This window comes from Mirounga angustirostris, unplaced genomic scaffold (genome assembly GCF_029215605.1).
Source record: "Mirounga angustirostris isolate CCGP_5_RB_7025 unplaced genomic scaffold, mMirAng1.0.hap1 SCAF_4, whole genome shotgun sequence".
Classification (NCBI taxonomy): Eukaryota; Metazoa; Chordata; class Mammalia; order Carnivora; family Phocidae; genus Mirounga; species Mirounga angustirostris.
The window spans coordinates 70,087,440-70,104,919 of record NW_026991712.1 but is presented as its reverse complement, the minus strand read 5'-3'; the positions used below and the strand labels follow the sequence as shown (position 1 = coordinate 70,104,919).

Sequence of the window (17,480 nt, the reverse complement as noted above, 5' to 3'; positions counted from 1 at the left end):
TTAGTAAATTAGATTTTTTCCCTCCTCTTTAGAGGTAGGTTAAGCCTTTTTTGGCCAGAGTAATGCATGGGCGATGGTGTGTCTTTCCTCAGGGTGTCACACTGGGGCACGTGACATCTCTTCGTCCTGTTTACTGGTGATGTTTAGTTGGGTCATTTGGTGAAGGTGCTACATTCTGTCTTGAAAAGGAAATTATTAGAATTCCATTCATAACCTTAGTTTATTGTCAGATGAGGAGTATGGTGATGTTCCTGCTTGAAAATGAAGGAAAGCGTATCACTGTAGTGTTTTCATTTAATTACTTGTGAGGTCATGATGTAACTTTGTAAGCTTTGGTTAGTTATTAGACTTGGCAGTACCTTTGTGTAGGACTTTTCTGAGAACTCAGAATTATGTGACATTCGTTATTTCACTGTACATTTTGTTCATCTAGAGAGAGGGGGTTACTATGGGCTAGGTATAGATTGGCCCTTTGAGGTAGCACAGTAAGTCCCAGCTTCTTCACCAGGACTTTGCTGTTGGTCCCACTGCCACTCAAGTAGTTCTGTATTAAAGCTCAGCTATGCAGGGGGTGAGGAAGTACAGGGGAACTCGCTGTAAAAGTTGACAGAGTTAAGTCTGATTGTGTGTTCATGTATAGCATCTTGCATTCTGCACCCGAGTAAATGCCTGGCACTGTTTGGATGTGGGAAAGAAATTGTCACCCGTGGGGTAGGGAACTTTGGAGGTGACAGACTTTCTTTTCGATTCAGATAAGTCCAAATTATAATTTCAGATGAGTGGACTGAAATATTTTTAAGCGTTTATGGAAAATGTGGACATCTTTCATTTTGAAACTCTACAATGAAGACATTTAGATAGGCAGATCAGTTTTATTTATTTATATATTTTTAAAGATTTTATTTATTTAAGAGGGGGAGGGCATGCACGAGTGTGGGTAGGGGCAGAGGCAGAGGGAGAAGCAGATTCCCTGCTGAGCACAAAGCCTGCTGTGGGGCTCGATCCCAGGACCCCGAGATCATGACCTGAGCCGAAGTTAGACGCTCAGTGGACTGAGCCACCCAGGCGCCCCCGGTAAATCAGTTTGGGGTTTTTTTAATTATTATTATTTTTTAGATCAGTTTTATACCTTAAAATATTTGGAGTGTGTGTGGGGTTTCAAGGATTCATAAATATTTTTTTCCAAATTTCTCTTGCAAGGAAAATAATCAGCCTCAGACCAACACATTCTTATGTTACTAGTATTGGCTGAATATGCTAGCTGTAGGTTGTCTCGTTCGTGAATTACTCCTCGACCAACATTTTGTACTAGGCAATGTGGGGGGCCCTGAGGTGCACAGGGCACACAGACACCTTACCCTCATGGAGCTCCCCACCTGGCAGGCCCTTGTCACAACATGCAGGGTTGTGTGGCCTGCCCTGGGGAGCACTGTGAAGGAGAGCCGAGGAAATAGCTCGGAGAGCAGACAACGGGCATTCTCGTCCCCAAAGTGGTTCCTGTGAGAAAATCGAGGCTTTGTGAGACTTAGTAACCCAGCGAGGGTAACCAGCTAGCAGAACTTGGATGGAGGGAAGCTGGATCCATGTGACATGGGAGGGGAAAACTGTAATAAAAAATTTTTTTTAACATCTGGCTGATTGTAAGGATTCTTATTCCAAAATGTTTCACACCACAAAGTGTGTATAAAGTAGAAAGTGAAAGCCCCCGTGCCCAATAAACATTGGTGCATTAATTATTCCTCTAGGCCTTGTAGTGGGAGATAGGTTTTCACACTGCAGATGTATTCTACACATATAATTCCCTCTTTTCAGTATACGGTGGCTGATCTTTTCATATCAATACATAGAGCTGTATCTTATCTTCTCAGATGGCTCAAACAATGATATCCTATATCATGGAACTTCACTTACCTGTCTGACTTTAATGGACATTTAAGTCATTTCTAGTGTTCTCGGTTGAAAACAGTGCTTCCATACAGCTTAGCCCTTCACATACATCTCCATGCACCTTTAGGATACATTCCTAGAAAGGATTGTCATGGGGGTCACAGGCTGTGTTCATTTTCTATAAGGTGCATTTTCCTGGATTGCCCTGAAAGACCACGCCATTTCATAATCTTTTTGGTGGTGTGGGAGTTGCTCATGTTTTTTCTGCACTTGCCAACTCAGGACATTGTCCTTTGCCAATTTGATAGGCACACTTTCATCATCAGTGACGTTAAGTATCGTGCCACGTGTGTCGTGGTCTTTTGTGTTTCCTTAACAGCTGACCTCTGCACCATTGTGCTGGACGGCCTCTAGTGCCTGGGATCGCTCTCTGTGACTGAAGATCAGATACGAGCCTGCACTCTTTTCTCCGTTCTAGTAGAGTGTAGAGGTTAAGATTGTCTTGGGGCTTATTCCCATTGCAGCCTCTTACCAGCAGTGGCTCCTTGGCGGGCTACTTAACCTTTAAATCCTCCGTTTCCATTTCCGTAATGGGGGTAACACAGATTAAATGAAGCAGTACGTCTGAAGCCTTACCACGGGGCCTGGCACGTGAGCAAACGTTCAGTAAATGTTTACCACTGTCAGTTAGCATTAGGCACCAGTGTGGGAAGTGACTTTCCCTCCTTCCTGTGTTCCTGTGGAAATCCCCGTGGGTCCTTCTCAGTTGCTTTGGGTCAGTGCTGGGATTCCCATGATAGTTGCTGCTTTCCCAGGTAAACTTCTCTGTCTGTGTCCCTCCGTGGCGTGGGTTCTGCGGGTGAGGTCCTGGACCAGCAGCATCAGCCTTTGCATGGGGCCTGAACGTTTTCCTTCTGAAGTCAGGGGCTGAATTTTGTTCCCCCCAAATTCATATGTTGAAGCCCCAGTCTCAGCGTAACTGTACTTGGAAATGGGGCCCTTATGGACATGGTTACAATTAAATGAGGTCATGTGGGTGGGGCCTGAATCCGATAGGATTGACGGCTTTGTAAGAAGAGGAAGAGAAGGATTTTTCTCTCTGCACAAAGAGGTTGTGTGACCACAGATACAAGCCGGAAGGCGGCTCAGAATGAAGCCTATCCTGCTGGTTCCTTGATCTTGGACTTTGAGCCTCCAGAGCTGTGAGAAGTACATTTCTGTTGTTCACACCGTTCAGTCTTTGGTGTTTTGTTGTGGCAGCTCTGCCGGTATTGTATTGGTATCAAGTTGTTCATATTATTTATGTAATTGTCCTGGCGGATGGGTGCCTTTCTGGGGTGTCATCGTTTCTAGGCCTTCAGTTCATACATCCGAATGACCTGGAAGGCTTTGTAAAACACAGATTGCTGGGGCTCACCCCAAGAGTTTTAAACTTAGTCGGTCTGGGCTGGCTTGAGAAGTCACGTGTCTAACAAGCTGCCCGAGGTCTTGATGCTGCCGGTGCAGGACCCATCAGGAGAACCAGTGTCCGAGTGGCGTGTGGCAGAAATTTCAAACAAGAGCCCAGAAGACCCGGGGTAGGGATATACGGTTCTCCCGCCCAACTCTCAGGACTCAGTTTCATGATCTGTAAATGGGGATGGTATTTGTACTGCTTATCTCATAGGGTTATTGAAGCTAAGATACATATAAGAAAAAGCTTTTGGGTCCTTCTTTGATCTTCATACAAAGCAGAGAGAGTAGGAGTATGGATGTCTCGTTCTTGTAAAAAGAAGAACGAGTGGGTGAATGCTGAAGTGTTCTCACAGTAAGCTACAGAGCAAAAGTAAGGTATTCCCTTCCTTTTCTCTGCTGGATGGACACAGCCTGGTCATTTGATTTGCTGGTTCTGGAACTTTCTCTTCTCTGCATTCCCCACCCCAACGTCTCTTGAAAGCCAGACATTTAGGCAAGCAGCCTTCATAATAGAGTCTGTGGCTCCTTATTCTGGCTCTCCTTTGTCAAGGATATCTGTGGCTTTTTTGGTGATTGTGGCAGTGGAAATTACGGAGTTTCTAGTTCTCCGTGGTTAAGACTTGTGGCCAGGCTGTTCATGTCCAGGATGTCATATATGAAAGGTCCTTTTTGTTTGTTGCCATTGTTCTTTGCCATGTTTAAATGTTTTATGATATCTAAGTTTTAAGTGTTTGTACGTTGCATTCCTCAGCAATGCTGTTGACCAACAATACATTACATGTTAATACAAACAACTTAATTTTTTTTGAAAAATCAGTGTTTTCCAAAGCAAGAGTTTATAGGGTATTACTTTATGTTTTTGTAAGTCTCTTTAGTGCCTGGCTCAATAGAAGACCGTTAGATTTTGATAGCTGCTTCTGCATTCCATCTGTTGTAATATGTTGTTTTGGTTGAAGAACATGAAGAAAATCTGGCATGCAGATTTGTAATTGAAAAGGGAGGAATATTTGAATAGGCTTTTTAGATAATTTTATACTATACTAAAACTATAAGGAGTAGTTTCTTAAAGGTTAGTTGTAGTGTGGAATCTGAAATCGTATCAGTAAAATTTTAGTATTTGGTTTCATTAAAATGCATTGGTGTATCTTGCACTTTGAATGGATCTTTTATCCTTGTGTATAGCTTTGTAACATCATGCATTGGTAATTTGGAAAATATTGGTTCAGTGAGTTACATAAATCTTTCAGATGTTGACACATTTCATTTTACAGTATTTTTAAAAATCTTTTTTCTCTTACTGTCTAATCAAAAAATTCAAGTATTGGGAAGCTGTCAAGTTCATGATGGTGAATACAGATTTTCCAAAATTCTGATTTTTGCTTAAAAGCTCAAATTTTATCATTGGCAACAAACTGTCAATTGTTTTCCTTAAGTGACAGACTTATTTTGTTCATTTTTGAGAAAATGCCTGCCACACACCCGAGTCTGAATAACGATGGTTTGTAAGTTGGTTTTTTTTTTTTTTTTCCCATTAAAAATGGTGTCGTTGGGTCGTGGGCATTAAGGAAGGCACGTGATATGATGAGCCCTGGGTGTTATATGCAACTGATGAATTATTGAACAATACATCTGAAACTAGTGACGTACTATATGTTGGCTAATTGAATTTAAATTTTAAAAAATGGTGTTGTTTGAAAAAAGCTTGCAACTCAGTCAGACAAACTGTTTCTCCATCTACCCTGAATCAAATGGCTTATGGCATTAACCACCATCTAGAAAGATGCAGGTGTATAGAAATGATGCGTAGAGGGCAAATATCTTTGGGTACAGAAAGAAGGGCTTAGCATTCGGAGACAATTTGGGGAAGCAGCTCCTCTCCTGGTTAAAATAAAAAAATTCTCATGACATAGTTGACTTGATACACCAGAAATTATGCAAATGAATGTTGTTTCCTTCAACATAGTGACCTTGGAGACACAACACCACATTCAGTGATAACGCCAACAGAACAGAACGTTTTTAGAATGCCATCTTATTTGGAATCGCTTCAAGTTATGACTTTAGCTTACTCCATAGCTGGTGTTTGGATGTACTGTTTTAAAATTGTATTGCCTCAAATGCCTGTTAACGTTTTTCCAGTGATATATATAGTTACCTAGTCTGAGAGGACGCTGTTGCCTAAGAAAAAGGGGATACGTTCGTAGCAGTGTAGGGTATTTATTACAGTGGGAACCAGCACTAGTCTTGGAGTCTTCACTCTCTCTCTCTGACTAGCTGAATGACTTTGAATAAAGCATTTACCTTCTCACTGTTTCTCTATAAGGTCAAGTGATTGGATTCGGTCTTGAGTCTTTTAGTACTCCCGTCCTGTGATTCCCAGATTCTAGATGCGTGAAAGCAGGATTTCCTTCATGGTCTGTGAGGGTGTCCATCCAGGGACTTGCTCTGCAGCCTTCTGTCTGGACTCTTTCTGCTGGCCCTGTCTCTGCCCTAGCAAGGTGACAGGCTTCTGTGGTTGTGATTTTTAAAAGGCATTTTTGATTCTTAATAGGGCAGAAGAGTTCAGAACTTGGGATAATACCATTTGAGTTTTGTACTGTCAGCTCCCATGGAGAGATACGCAGTATATTTGGCGATGAAGCTGGGAGTAGGGAAATCTAGATGACTAGGTTAAGGTTGGTGCAAAATGTGGGGAGAACAACTAACATTTACCATCTGTTGTGTGCAAGGCATTCTGTTAATGGCTACTTTTGACAAATCACTTCTAAGCAGCCCTTTGAGGGAGGTGATGGAATACTTATTTTCATATTTTCATAGATGAGCAGCTGAAGTCCAGAGAGCTGCTTTAATTTGCTTGAGGAAGAGAAAGTGTTTGGGCCAGATCTGGCTGGCTTCACAAATGGTTTTCCCCAAATTTCTAGATGCTGTTCTCTTCTACCCCCTCCTTGGCCATGATATTCCTTTCTTCTCATGTTTCCTTATGATTGTTTTAATTCTAAAGTGTTAAAGAGATGTCACAATTGTGCAACATTAACCTTTGATGAAAGGTGGTGATTTTATAAATAAGCTTAACATTTATAAGCTTAATTTTTGACAGTGGTCAATAAAAGATAAAGATGAGAAAATGCTGATGTGAAATCATAAACTTTTGTTCAAAGGGGGTCTGCCCAGGGCTATTAGATATATAAAATTGAGGGGAGATAAGCTTTGGGACAAATTCAGAAACAGATGATGGGATTTGCAAGTACAGCATTCGGGTGTCTTCCAGTTTGCCTTTCCATGTCAGGAGGTAGAAATTCAGATTTTTGTGGCTTATTTATTGGAAAAAAACTCTTACTTTTTATTCCTTCTGCAAGCATGTGCGTGCACCTGCTTTATCCTAGCCACGGTGATAAGTACTGGGGATAAAATGAGGAGGTATGAGCAGTACTCCAGGAGCCAGGAGCCCAGGGGCAGTGGGCACAGGACCCTGTTGGCGATGACCAAAGTCTCCCCACTCCCTGGGGGCTCTAGAGAGGGGACCAGTTGGGCTTGCACGCTGAAGACCTGCAAACTGCAAAGGTGTACTGTTCTAGATTCCAGATATGGGGAAACCTACTGATGGTGGCTTGTTAGGGAAGATGTTTTAAAGAACTGTTCTGTGATATTTTCTGAAAGTTTTTTTTTTTTAAAGATTTTATTTATTTATTTATTTGACACACAGAGAGAGAGAGAGAGAGAGAGAGAGAGAGGTAGCGAGAGCAGGAACACAAGCAGGGGGAGTGGGAGAGGGAGAAGCAGGCTTCCCGCGGAGTAGGGAGCCCAATGCGGGGCTCAATCCCAGGACCCTGGGATCATGACCCGAGCCGAAGGCAGACGCTTAATGACTGAGCCACCCAGGTGCCCCTCTTAAAGTTTTTAAAATTGTGGAAGCTGAAATTTTGTGTGTGTCTTGTGTGTGTGTTTTGTTTGTGTGTGTGTGTGTGTGTGTGTTGGGGGGGTTGTTTTGTTTTGTTTTGATTGGAAAGCTCTTCTGTCTGTATAGTTAGGGAATCTGAGGAAAGAAGTGTCCTAAGCTAGACCTTTAAGACTAATCATGATGTATAATAAAAATTTTAATATATCTTTTATAGTGAGTATATTTGTGCTAGGAATTTGAAGAAGTTATCCTTACAGCATCCCTGAAGATGACAGTTGATATTAACCTATTTTGCTTTTGGAAAAGGAAATTGAAGAGATCATATCTCAAGTTTGCTCAGCAAATAAATGGGAAATGGGAAGAATACATTTAGCATCCAGTTCTTCAGTGCTTTATAGGATGCCTTGTAGTTATATTCTGAACCCTTAAATTGTTAATTTAATGGAAGGATTACAGTTCTGTGACCAAGAGTTTATATTATTGGTGATTAGGGAGAGATTGCGTGCTGCCAGCCTTGTTTAGGAATAAAGAGAGCATGAGGTTTCATTTTTCTGAGAAATTTGCTTTAGGTGACTGCTTGGTCTTTGGACCAGTACTTCAGACATTTAGGAAAAGACCTGGCAGGCCTCTGAGGTCTTTTTCGTGGAGGGGTGCTTGCAGGTGTCCAGTGCCCTGACCTCCCTTTCTCTAGGTGGCCTGAAGCAGAGGGATGCCCTAGGATGCCCCTTTACAGCGTCGCAAAGGAATGTGTTCTGAGAAATGGTGGTTTCTTAATCTTACCGTGTAAGCCAGGTGCTGATTTACCTTTAGAGGGGAACAGTTACTTGAGTTACTAGTGGTTCCCACATTTTAGTAAGGGGGGATTCCTTCTAAAATGTGTATCTTTCTAAATAGCATAGCTTAAAAACTTCAGAGTGATTCACGTCTCCGTGAATTCAGAATGAATTCTGTAGAGTGATAATTCTACTTTAGAGTTACTGAATTATTTACATAATATATGTGTGTTCAGTTTATCTGTATAGTCACTTTTTATCAATTATCTGTGCTTTTTGAAGTTTTAATTACTTTTCTATCACTAGAAGTGTGGTTTCAGAAGAAGACAGCTGTACTTCACCTATTTCCAATTGTGAAGTACTTAGTGTCTTAGAGTGGTAAGATATTTGCCATTTTATTCAGCCACCTTTCCACTTCCCCTCTCCACAGATGAAGAACCAAGAACCAGAGAGGCTAACTAACTGGATCAAGGCCACACAGCCTGGTTGATATATTTTTCATATTTAAATTTCTCACATTAAAGGAGAAAGTTGTTTGATCGTCTGCATTGCCTACTAATTATGTGCCAGGGACTGTGTTAAGTGCTTTGTATGTACACTCCAATTTAGTCCTCATGAATTACAGATAGGTGGAATTATCATTTCCAGAACCAGATGTCATTTCAGAGTTGGTCTCAGACCTTAGTGGGTTCATAGTGCCCTGTGACCATGCCACTTTGCTCTGTTGATGTGCAGGTCTTTTGTGATTCCATACAAATTTTAGGATTGTTTATTCTATTTCTGTGAAAAATGCCATTGAAATTTTCATAGGGATTGTATTGAATCTATAGATTCCTTTGGGCAGTGTGGACATTTTATTTTATTTATTTTTTTAAAGATTTTATTTATTTATTAGAGAGAGAGGGTTGAGCACATGGAGGGGGAGAAACAGACTGCTGAGCAGGGAGCCCGATGTGGGGCTTGATCCCAGGACCCTGAGATCATGACCTGAGGCAGACGCTTAACCAGCTGAGCCACCGATGCGCCCCATGTGTGGACATTTTAATAACATTAATTCTTCAATCCATGAGCACCGTTTATCTTTCCACTTACTTTTGTCTTCAGTTTGTTTCTTTAAAACTTACACTTCCAGACCACTGCCTCCCTTGGAATTGAACAAGCCAACTGAAGCCATGGGAATGAAACCATATTCACTTTTTGTTAACTCTCTATCTGTACCCATCCTTCTGCTTGTCCTGATGAAAGAGGCAGATCCCATGCCCTCTGCATGGGTCTTCTCCCACCCCTGCCCCCTCCTCCGAGACTCATGCCCTTAATTGTTCCCCTTTTTTCTATGCTCCTTCTTGGACCTCTCACTCAATGTCTCCTGTCAGTGTTACATATCTAACAAAGGCTAATATGGTGCTTACCATGTGGCAGGCACCGTTCTAAGCACTTTACAAATATTAATGCACTTAATTCTAATAACCTTGTGGAGTAAATGCTGTTGTTATCCTCATTATATTGAGGTACAGAAAGACTAAGGAATTTTCCCAGGGTTGTGTGAGTTGTGTTTGAACACAAACCTCATTTCTCTCTTCTTGAGTCTGCAGATACCAGTCCTTGGTCAGTTCACTCCACTGCTGCTCTCGTCTCCTCGCCTTCTCTGTTGGAGGTTGGCAGCCATCTCTGCTTTTCTCTCCTCCCAGCACCTTAGCTGGAGCACTTGAGCTGCTGGCTCTCCTACTTCATAGAAGCTGCTCTTAACAGAGTTCCTGGTGTCCTGCCTGTGGAGTCCGGTGGACACTGTTCTTCTTGCTCTGTAGCGTTCGAACCTGTTGATCACCTCCTTCTTAAAGCTTCTGTTTTTCTTTCCTTTTTTGATGTTTTTTTTTTGTCGTGCTGGCTGACGCTTCTGCCTGCCCCGTAAGTGTTGGTATTCCTCAGGATCCTCTCGTTCTTTTCTCTTATCACTAAACATACTTTCTGGGTGATCTTATCTACTCCAAGACTTTGCCTTCCTTCTGTTTGTCAGTGACCCAGACAGCCGTATCTTTAGCTCAGCTTTCTCTCTCTCTCTCTCTTCACTTTTATGTTGTATGGCTTCCTTGGTGGCTCTGTGTGGATTATTTCTACACCTCTCCCCCACCCCATATAAATTCAACTTTTCTTCTGTTCCCCATGTTTCGGTGAATGGTATAACCATCTGCTCAGTTACCCAAGCCAGAGTCCTGTCATCCTAGACTCTTCATCCTCCAACATCTGCTCAGAAACAGAGTCAGATGGTTGGGTAGTTCTGTATCTTCAGTATGTCCCGCTCCTTTTTTTTCCCTGCACCATCATCTTTTACCTGAATTCCTGCGAGAGTCTCCTAACCGGGCTTCTTGGGCCTACTCTTGTACCATTCCCACCTCTCCCAATCTGTAATCCACAAGCCAGTAAGGGGGATTCTTTCCAAACTGTACATCTTTCTAAACCATATGGCTTAAAAACTTGAGAGTGACTTGACTTCTCCATGAATTCAGAATGAATTATAAAGGCCCTTCAAGATATAGCCTCCACTTAAGTTAAGACATACTGAGGTATTTGCAGATATCTGAGTATATCCTGCTTCCCTAAGCCTCAGGAATGGATTTTTCCGTCCTCCTGCTTCCCTCTGTCTGCTGGTCTCCTGCCTGCCCTCGGAATCTCTGCTTAGACAGAGTCCTCTAGACCAGAACCGCCCGTATTTTCCTGCCGTGGTGGAAATTCAACAGAGCTCTCTATCTGCTGCATCCACTTCAGTAGCCACTGCCACGCGTGGCTGTGGAGCACTTGTGTGTGGCTATTGTGACAGAAGAAGAGGATTTTAAACTTCATGTAATTTCACTTCATTGAAATAGCTACAGGGGCTAATGGGAGGGTTCCTGTGCTTCTCGGCATTCTGTTCTTATCTCCACCAAAACACTTTCCCCAAGAACAACAAAATACTGGCTGATAGTATTGGAGGGATCAGAAAAAATTCACAAAAACAAGCTCAAGAACTCAAAGTATATTTATATGAAGACAGAAGAATATTATAATGCAGAAAAATAATTGTATTAAAACATGATTTTGATTCATTAGGAAGCAGTTATTATTTTCAGCATATTCACATGGTTACTTGTTTTATACTGGATTTACATCTGAAATGCTTACATATAAGCTGTGAACCAAGGGGCCAGGTGAAATTGACAATCAAAATTTATTTCAAACATTTTATTGTTTGTGGATGCCAGATAATTTTACAGTTTTCAGTGATACTTGTTATTTGGGTGGTTAGCAAATATTGATGGAACTTAAAATGGTTCATGATGAAAGAAATATTGAAATGTATGTATTTGCAAGTTAACCTTTCAACAGGACATCATTTATTCAAATAAAAGATAAATGCAAAATCGAAAAATTAAAGTAACAGAAAACTTAAATTCATTCTACAAAAAAGTTATAAATGATTCTGATAGGTTAAAAGCTGCTAACTACCAAGTTTGTATGCAGCCAATAAAAATTATCTGAATACTGATGATCTAAACAATTTGAAATACCAAATGGTATTTTAAAGCTATTCCCTTCACCATGGTGAGAAACAGTCTTTAATCTCCCTTATTTTAGTTTTAGTGCTAAGGAACGCTGGTCTTAACAGCTGTCCAACGCAGACACAGAGGGCTTGTGAGTTTACTTTTGAAGTACAACGTGAGATATGTGGTCTTCCAGAACACTTTATGCTCTTTCCAGGTATACATTGCAATCTGGAAGATGTAGTGTAGGGTAGTATTCTATTTAATGGAACACTCTGATTTACGTACAGAATCTTTAAGGCTGTTTTAAGAAATTTGAGATATGTTTGTCATAGCCACTGGTTTTTAAAGGCACTGAACCCTCGGTAGCATGGTTAGACTAAAACCTTTATGTTCTGCAGAATTGTTTTAGAGGAAAAATTGTGAATATTTTCAAATTATTTCTGAGAAATGGGCATGGGACTTTGGTATATTTAGAGACATAATGACTATGGGGGCGAGAACATGAACAGTGTGGGTAGGTGTAGTATGATGTATAGTATCTGTGATGAAACTTAACTATTTTCATTTCCTTACCTGTACCATAATTTTATTGGCAAATGATGTATACTAGTTAACTCGCAAAAACCATACCAGCGGGTGGGTGCAGCAGTCTGAGGCCTTAGGAAGCTCTGTATTTTATTTATTTATTTATTTTTAAAGATTTTATTTTATTTATTTGACACAGAGAGAGAGAGAGACAGCTAGAGAGGGAACACAAGCAGGGGGAGTGGGACAGGGAGAATCAGGCTCCTGGCCAAGCAGGGAGCCCGATGCGGGGCTTGATCCCAGGACCCTGGGATCATGACTTGAGCCGAAGGCAGACGCTTAACAACTGAGCCACCCAGGTGCCCCAGAAGCTCTGTATTTTAAAGGTGCGTAGATAGGTGTCTGTTCTTTTTGTATTTTTTGATTAAACCAAGTACAGATTTCAGTGGTAAGATCTCATTGGTAGCCTTAAATTATCTTGATCATCCTCATTATGTGAAATAAATGTCTCACCTGGTAGTAGCTCCTCTTCTCACTCTGCCTTTTTTCTTTTTACACGTTACAGTCTCTTTTACCTGCTCACTCGAGGTGATCTTAATACTGATCTCTGATCAAAATGAACACAAGGTAGAAATTTACAACTACATCAGTAGGATCCCTTTTCAAACTGAAATATAAAGTTTACCTGCCAGTTAGAACGATATCCTAATATCAGGAAACTTGTACACTCATGTAAGAATTACTTAACGTGAGAATTGGTTAATTGAATGACTTTTAGGGGAATATTTGAGGCAGAAGTGGCTGTTATAGTCAGCTTTCAGCAACGCAGAATGGTATGGTGCTGCAATAAAATAATAGAGGAATTTGTTGCAGAATGTATTGTAATATTGGGGGGAACAGATTTGGGTTATGAGTTAATTTGCTTAGAATAGTATAAAAGATATTTCATTTTGCCCACACTGCTCAGCTAACTGGGGAAGGAAGCTCAGAAGACTTCTGGGTAACGAGGAAAAGGGCTGGTTTGGGGTTGAGCCTTTGCTGTGGATGCAGGAAAACGTAAAGTTAAATATACAGAGTCTATGGAGAAAACTGTTGTCTTTTATTACATGCGAATATGAAGACATTTAACTTGGCTAAAAGATGTATCAGACTTGGGCACCTGGGTGGCTCAGTTGGTTAAGTGTCTGCCTTTGGCTCAGATCATGACCTCAGGGTCATAGGACCCAGCCCCACTGCACTGGGGCTCCCTGCTCAGTGGGGACTCTGCCTCTCCCTCTCCCTTTGCCCCTTCCCCTCTGCTCATGCTCTGTCTCTTGCTTTTTCTCTCTTTCAAATAAATAAACTCTTAAAAAAAAGATGTATTGGACTTATTTAGCTGCATGAAATTAATAGTTTTGACTATCAGTAGTTATATTTTAGAATATTAAAAAATTTTTTTTTTAATTTTATTTACTTATTTGTCAGAGAGAGAGAGTGAGCACAAGTAGGGGGAGCGGCAGGCAGAGGGAGAAGCAGACCCCAGCTGAGCAAGGAGCCCGATGCGGGACTCGATCCCAGGACCCCAGGGTCATGACCTGAGCTGGAGGCAGATGCCTAACTGACTGAGCCACCCAGGCGTCCCTAGAATAGTTTTTGATAATAGTTTTGGTTATCAGATAGTTTTGATGATGGTGGCATTGTAGAACTTACTCACATTTATAAGTGTCATAGGCATAGAAAAAATGTTTCCAACCTTGTTATAATTCAGAATGATTATGATATAATAGATGCGAAACTTTATTGTATATTCCAGTCTTCGTTCCATTTCCTTTGTCAAATATAATTTTTTTGAAGTAGAGATTTAATGTAGTTACTGATAAGTGACACTTGTTTTCTTCCCTTTTCCCCCTATAGATTTACCTTTTTGAGATCATGTGCAGTTTTCCCAAGTAAGTTTCTGTAACACTCTTCCAAGGACCTCCTCAGCCTTTCTTTATAGTTCTGTGTCACTTTTATATTGCTTGCTTCCCTGATAGAAATTTGGATTTTTCGAAGTCCTTGTGTATTCCTCTTCTGCATGAAATACAGCATCTTTAAAAAACCTTCCAGGTTACCGTGTGACCTCTGCCCTCGTCCTTGACACTTTGCCTGTGTCTGAGCTCAGGTTTATTCATGATGGATAAGGCTTCTCATCACATGTGCTCTCTTTTAGCAGAGAAAATGATAAATTATTTTCAGCTGTGGTATTGCCAAAGGTTTCTCTAAGGAAAAGAATGTTAGTAGTAGGTATCCGAGAACACTGTTTACTACAACCTCCCTCTCCCTGCGTTTCAAACCAGGCAGAGTTGGGTACAGAATTGGGAGTTTTACACTCCCCCTAGAAGATGAGACAAGACCCCCCTTTCAACTTTTTAGAACCCTTGAAAATGCAAAAGAATGTAGGAAATTACCAGATCAGTTAATCCATGACAACTGTAGTTAAGTATACAGAAAACTGTTCTTACAAGAGCGGTTGGCCGTTTGCCTTTGTTTTAGCCCCTCAGCATTGTTGCCTGTATCCCCCCGTGGCATCTTTCAGTGGTTCAGGATCAGCTTTTTAGGGGTTTGTGATCAGCAGGATACCCCTGGACAGAGGGTGGCCCTAGGCAGCTCCTTCCTTCCCTCCTATTCTCTTCTCACTTTCTGTAGGCTTGACATCACCAGATGGGGGGTGTGTGTGTGTGTGTGTGTGTTTGTATTGTCAGTTGCTTGAAATAGTTCTAGATAGAGTAAATAGGGAAATATATTTTCAAATGGTGATTTTTAAATAGGCTAATAAACATGTGACATCATTTGCCTTTATAGATCAACCATGTTTTGTTTGTTTAAACTATGCCAGGATATTTTACAATATTAAGATGTATCAGCAATCACAAAATTTTGTAAAATTTATATTACTCTTCCATTAGTCTGCCCAATAAACATCCTTGCCAGGTGGATTGAAATACATTTCTGAAGTTTAATTTTTCCCTGTCCCAAATAAATTACACTAAAAAAATTTCCATTTACCTATTTTTGGACCTGTCTCTGTTTGCTTTCCTCCTTGCTGTAATAAAATTAATTAAGATAGCATTAAAAAGTTGGGGTAGCTTCACATATTTTACGGAGATACATATCTTGTTTACATATATGGATATAGCATGTACAGATATGTTTATAGGTGTTTGTCCTCATTTCTTTGGCCATGTTATGTCTAATACTCCAAGTGCTTTTAGAGTGTATACTGGTCTATTGCTGGGCCACGCGAAGTTGTGTATGGAAAGGTCACGTGTTCTTCTTAGGTCTTGTGGTGGGACAAGCAGGTTAGCTGTCTGCTGGCTGCCTTCTCAGTGGGCCTAGTCTTTGAAGGAGCTAATTTCAGAGAGTGATATTTCAGTGTAGAATTGTAGGGTATAAAGGTTGTTCTCTAAAGGACATTGATTTCCAGGATTCTTGTGGTTTAGTGGCACAACTTATGTATAGGACTGTATGTACCTTTTGGCCAATTTAGAAAAAAAAATTAGTGTTGTGGCCATGCACTTGGTATGAACTGTTAGCTGAGTGCTGTTTCATTAGTTGCCTTGAAGGAAAACATTGGCCCTATTGTTTGTGATCAGCAGGGCACCCCTGGATTATATGGAAACATTATATTGAAAAAAATCATCTTTATCTGAAAGGCAGCTCAGAATATACAGACTCTCAAAGTTATGTAGAAATAACTGAAAGATTTCTGCAAGAAACCTGTGAAATAGTGTGTTATGCAACATAGCATTAGATATCAATGTTAACTGTATTTTTTGGAGGGGCCATGTAAAATGATTGGCAAGCAGATGGATGTATCTTTAAAATTAAGCCACTTTTAAATGTCCACTCGTTGTAAACCATTGCAGATTAAAATTTGTCACTAAGGAGTACTCATAATTCTTTGGATGAGGTCAGTATCAGTATTGTTTCTTTGTTGGTCAGGAATGCCAGGACTACCTTTCCTTAAGAGTAAGATAGCACATCTTTGTATTACTTTGTAATTCTTTGGGATGAGTTATTTGTTGTTGGTTATTCATTCTCGTGTTAACTGAGGAGCAGTGAGAACCATAGCTTCCCAGATCTGCACCGGAATCCACAGGGGCGCTTGTTAATAAAATGCAGATTCTGGGTCTGGGTTAGGATCCCAAGATTCTGCATCTCTCACCAGCTCCCAGGAGGTGCCCGTGGTCCCAGGACCCCCTTCATATGGCCAGGCAAGCAGAGGAGAGCAACAGTGCTGGATGTTTTTGTAGCCCTTTCCCCAGTGTGGCACAAATACTAGGGAGGGCTTCAAAATTAGCCTGAGGAGGAGGAGGGCTGAGGGTCAGCAAGTTCCCCCAGGTGGCTGGTAACAAAGGAACTGAGAGGGAAAAGACGCCAGACTGCACCGGTGAGGGGGTAAGGAGGCAGGTGGGGAGGCGAGGAAGGTGTGAGGAAATGAATGGATGATTGTTGGTAAACTTCCCTCTGTTTGACGGCTATTTGTGCTTGTTTCAGGGGCAGGGGGAGGGGAGTTTGGGGGGTTAGAATGGAGGTTGACAGGGATCTGATTATGAAGTGCCTTCCCCATGCTGGAGCATTTGGACTTGATGGGAAGCCACGGAAACTCCTTTAAGGATTTTAATCAGGGGAGAAAGATGATGTGTTTTGTGTTTTGGAAGATCATTCAGTCGGCTGTGTGAACTTGTTGAGACCCGACTTGGGAGAAACAGCCAGCCTTTAATGTTTTGTCCTTGACTAACACACGAAGGCCTGACTCCCTCAGAGCTGGTGTGAACTGAGAGGAGAAGTGGACTGGTGGGATATTTGGGAGGCTGAGTTAGCAGGTTGGTTGGTGGGTGGAGTATGCAGGCTATCCAAGGGGCGTATATTAGAACAGCAAGCTGTACAGGATGGGGGACATGGCTGTTTTGTTCAGCTCTCTGTCCCCGGTGTCTGGTAAATGCGTTATGCAAAGTAGGCACTCATTAAATATTTTTTAAATGAATGAATGATGGAAAGGATAGAGGGTTATTTCCCATTGTTTGGCTGGGTCAGAGGGGCAGATGGGATCTAGTATTAGCTTCCATAGGGAATGCCGATGTAAAGCATAGCATTACTCTATACAACATCAATTCTGAGCAGTTTTTCCTGTACAAAATATGTATCTCTTCAATTCATATCAGCAAATTTGGGGGTTACCTAGTGTTATAAATGGAAGCTAACTGTAGATGCAATTCTTACTCTTTTTTTTTTTTGGTTTTATTTTTCATATGGTGCTTGGACCAACAGATCTTTTGAAGGACTTCAGATCCTTTTTTGTTTTTCTGTATTTTTTTCTTCCAATAAAATAGTGACTGAAAGTAATATACAAAGCCACTAAGAAAAATAGTGGTCTTACTCTATAGTTATGTAGATTCTTGG

The 17,480-nt window shown here is 41.1% G+C and overlaps 1 protein-coding gene across 6 annotated transcripts in view; it reads left to right on the top strand.

Moving 5' to 3' along the window:
* CHD7 (chromodomain helicase DNA binding protein 7) overlaps positions 1-17,480 on the top strand; it is a 188,773-nt gene that overhangs the window by 38,185 nt on the left and 133,108 nt on the right. Inside the window, exon 1 of one of the 6 annotated variants that reach the window (XM_045896503.3) lies at positions 13,648-13,984. The exons of the other annotated variants lie outside the window; for them this stretch is intronic. The gene's annotated coding sequence lies outside the window, so the exon portion shown is untranslated. Of the gene's footprint in view, positions 1-13,647; positions 13,985-17,480 lie in introns of those variants that run through there. 6 annotated transcript variants of the gene reach the window in all.